Below are 4,521 nucleotides of genomic sequence, written 5' to 3'. Positions count from 1 at the left end.
CAGAGTGGACTGGAGCTATGTGAAGAGAATCTTGGGTTGTGGGCTCTTGAGACAGAGCTCAGAGGGTGCCCTTCTGGATTCCTGTGCTGAGTCATTCCACCACAAGGCAGAGACAGACATTTACCTTATTTCTGCTATGTCATTCTTAATTTTTGCCTGAGGGGGAAGCAAATGAACCACCCTGCTTGGAAACCTCTTGCTCTACCCCCTGGAGTTTCTACAGCCTGAGGCTCATCAAGAGAATCAGATTACTCAGCCTGCAGGCAAAAGCAGACCTGAGAGTGCTTTGAGTCTTTGCCTGATCTGCTTCTGGACCCAGGCCTTGGAAAAGGAGACTTTGGTGTGCATCCTGGTCCTGTCCAAATGCACCCAGTCCCAGGATAGGAGACCTCAAACCAAGGGTTGTTGATAGCTCCAAATAGGGTACTCAAGGCCAATCACAAACAGCGTCTGACACTGGCCTGCACCAGAGACTATCCAAAAAGACTGAGACTTCTAGCAGACCTACCTAATACATAGAAACAAACCCAAATAGGCAGCGAAAATGGGGAGACAAAAAAACAAGCCCCAAATGAAAGAACAAGTGAAGTCTCCAGAAAAAGAGCTAAATGAAACAGAGATAAGCAATCTATCAGATATAGAGTTCAGAATACTGATTATAAGGATGCTCAACAGCATGAAAAAATATATGAAGACTATGAAGGAAATTAAAACTGACATAGCAGAAATAAAGAATACAATGGGCCCGGTCAGGCGTGGCTCAGTGGTTGAGCGTCGACCTAGGATCCAGGCGATAGGGATTCAATTCCCAGTCAGGGCACATGCCCGGGTTGTGGGCTCGATCAATGACTCTCTCATCATTGATGTTTTTATCTCTCTCTCTCCCTCTCCTTTCCTCTGTCTGAAATCAATAAAGATATATATATTTTTTAAAATTATAAAAAAAGAAAAAAGAATACAATGGAAGGAATAAACAGCAGATTAGAAGAAGCTGAGGACCAGATCAATGAATCAGAAGACAGGGTAGAAAAAAATCACTCAATCAGAGATCAAAAAAGAAAAAACAATTAAAAAATGGGAGGACAGTTGAAGGGAGTTGTGGGACAATATAAAACGTTATAATATTCACATCATAGGAGTGCCAGAAGAGGCAGAAAGTAATCAAGGTTTAGAGAATCTATTTGAAGAAATAAAGGCAGAAAATTTCCCTAACCTGGTAAAGGAAAAAGCCACATAAGCTCAGGAGGCACAGAGAGTCCCAAGCAAAAAGAACCCAAAGAGGCCCATGCCCAGACACATAATAATTAAAATGCCAAAAATTCAAGACAAAGAGAGAATGTTAAAGGCAGCACGAGAAAAGCAACCTGTAACCTACAAAGGAACTCCCATAGGCTGTCAGCTGACTTCTCATCAGAAACTCTACAGGCCAGAAGGGAATGGTATCAAGTATTTAAGGTAATGCAAAACAAGGATCTGAAACCAAGACTACTCTCTCAAGCAAGGCTATCGTTCAAAATAGATGGTGAAATAAGGAGCTTCTCAGACAGAAAAAGGCTAAAGAAGTTTATCACCACCAAACCAGCACTGCAGGAAATGTTAAAAGGACTGCTGTAATTAGAAGTAGAAATAGAGAGAGAAATAGAGGCATACATTATTAAAATGGCAATAATAAGGACCTATCAATAGTAACCTTAAGGACTTTAAGGGAGAGATCAACAGTAATACAGTCATAGTCATGGACTTAACACCCCACTGACTTCACTAGATCAACTGTAATACAGTCATAGTCATGGACTTAACACCCCACTGACTTCCAGACAAAAAGTCAACACAGAAACAGTGACTAAATGGCACATTAGATCAGATGGATTTAATTGATATTTACAGAACATTTCACCCCAAAGCTGCAGAATAGAGATTCTTCTCAAGTGCACATGGGTCATTCTCAAAGACAGACCACATGTTAGGACACAAAACCAGTCTCTACAACTTCAAGAAGATTGAAATCACATCAAGCATCTCAGATCACAAGGGTATGAAATTAGAAATCAGCTACAGTAAAAACACTCAAAAACAGTCAAACACATGGAGGCTCAATAGCATGTTACTAAACAATGAATGGGTTACCAATAAGATCAAGAAAGAAATAAAAAACTTCCTGGAAACAAATGAAAATGAACACACAATAACTCAAAATCTACTGGACACAGCAAAAACAGTCCTGAGAGGAAAGCTCATAGCACTACAGGCCTACCTCAAAAAGCAAGAAAAATTTTTAGTAAACTATTTAACCCTATAACTTAAAGAATTAGAGAGCTCCTCTGTGAAGCCACCTGAACCAGGGCTTTTCTTTGCTGGGAGTTTTTTAATTACTGCTTTGATTTCATCCGTTGTTATTGGCCTATTCAGGTTTTCTGATTCTCCCGATTCAGTTTTACATGATCTCACTCATATGTGGAATCTAATAAACCAAATAGACCGAGGAATAAAATAGATCCAGAGACAAAGAAGCATGGAACAGACTGATGAATCTCGAAGGGAAGGTGGGTGGGGAAAGATTAACCAAAGAATTTATATGCGTATAGCATAACCCATAGACACAGACAATAGCGTGGTGAAGGCCTGGCGGGGGGTGGCAGATGCGGGGTTGAGGGGATCAATGGGGGAAGGGGGGGTATCTGTAATACTTTCAATAAAGATAAATTTTTAAAAAAAACAACTTAAAAACTGCCACATACCAAGAAAACCAAATGGTCCACAATACATTCTCCTTTCCTTCTGAAAATTTTACGATGCATTGTAATTATTAACCAGTCTTTTACTATTAAATGGCCAATTGAGATTGTTCTAAGACCGTGTTTTTTTTTTTCATCCCTGATTAAGACTGGGGTGGCATAAATATTATTCATTTAGCCTTCTGAGCTTTCTGGGCAGACTTGGTGACTTTGCCAGCTCCAGCTGTCATCTATCTTGTCCACTGCTTTGATGACACTCACAGCAACTCTGTCTCATGTCACAAACAGGAAAATGGCCCAGAGGAGGATAGTCACAGAAATTCTCAGTACACATGGGCTTGCCAGGAACCACATCAACCATGGCAGCATCACCAGATTTCAAAAACTTTGGGCCATCTTCTAGCTTTTCCCCAGAATGCAAACCAATCTTCTTCTTCAGCTCAGCACATTTGTAAGCAGTATCAGCTGTGTGACAGTCCAGCACAGGTGCATACCTCGCACTGATGTGGCCTGGAGATTCAAGATAATCACCTGAGCTATGAAGTCAGCTGCTTCCACTGGTGGGGCATTTTTGCTGTCACCAGCCATGTTGCCATGATGGACATCTTCGACACACTCGTTCTTGACACTGAAGCCCACATTGTCCCCAGGAAGGGCTTCACTCAAAGCTTCATGGTGCATTTCAACAGACTTTACTTCAGTTGTAATGTTGACTGGAGCAAAGGCGACCACCATGCAGGTTTGATAACATTGGTCTCCACTCTGCCCACAGGGATAATATCAATATTACCAATTTTGTAGACATCCTGGAGGGGCAGATGCAGGGGCTTGTCAGTTGGACGAGTTCATGGCAGGATGCAGCCCAGAGCTTTAAGCAGTATGGTTCCACTGGCATTGCCATCTTTACAGGCAACTTTCCATCCCGTGAGCCAAGGCAGGTTAGCACTTGGCTCCAGCATGTTTTTATCATTCCAATCAGAAATTGGTACAAATGCCACTGTGTCAGGGTTGTAGCCAATTTTCTTCATGTAGGTGCTGACTTCTTTAACAATTTGCTCGTTTCCCTTCTGGCTGTAGGGCAGCTCAGTTGGAATTAATTTTTTAACACCAATTAGTTACTTCACATCCCACATGTCAGCCAGAAGGGTGTGCTCACGGGTCTGCCCATTCTTGGAGATGCCTGCCTCAGGTTCACCAACACTAGCAGCAACAATCAGGATGGCACAGTCAGCCTGAGATATGCCAGTAATCATGTTTTTGATGAAGTCTCTGTGTCCTGGGTCATCAATGGTGGTCACCATAATACTTGCTGGTCTTGAATTTCCACAGGGAGATATCAGTGGTCATACCACACTCACATTCAGCTTTCAGTTTATCCGAGACCCAGGCATACTAGAAGGAGCCCTTCCCCATCTCAGCAGCTTCTGTCTCAAAATTTTCGATGGTTCTTTTGTCGATCCCACCACATTTGGAGATCAGATGGCCAGTAGTGGTAGATTTGCCAGCATCTACGTGCCCAATGACGACAATGTTGATGTCTTTTCCTTTCCCATTTTGGCTTTGATTTAGTGATGGTTTTCACAACACCTGTGTTCTGGTGGCAAACCTGTTGTGAAAAAGCACTTTTTTGTTGTTTGTTTTTAAATACTATTTGAAAAAATGCAAATAATAGTGCAGATGGTTGTTAAAAAAACTAAAGAGTACTAGACCCTCTGTTTCCTAGACCCTCTGTTTTCCAGTCCTCCCTAGGGGCAATTTATTTTGCCAGTTATTTTACGCTTTATAG

The 4,521-nt window shown here is 41.8% G+C and overlaps 1 pseudogene across 1 annotated transcript; it reads right to left on the bottom strand.

Moving 5' to 3' along the window:
- Positions 1-2,905: 2,905 nt before the first annotated feature.
- LOC308557824 (elongation factor 1-alpha 1 pseudogene) lies at positions 2,906-4,288 on the bottom strand (annotated as a pseudogene). The gene has a single exon. The product of its transcript is annotated as an elongation factor 1-alpha 1 pseudogene (transcript).
- Positions 4,289-4,521: the final 233 nt, after the last annotated feature.

The sequence above is a fragment of the Miniopterus schreibersii genome (genome assembly GCF_964146895.1).
Source record: "Miniopterus schreibersii genome assembly, chromosome: 5".
NCBI lineage: Eukaryota > Metazoa > Chordata > Mammalia > Chiroptera > Miniopteridae > Miniopterus > Miniopterus schreibersii.
Note: the sequence above shows the minus strand (reverse complement) of the source record. Positions and strands in the feature narration are given on the sequence as shown.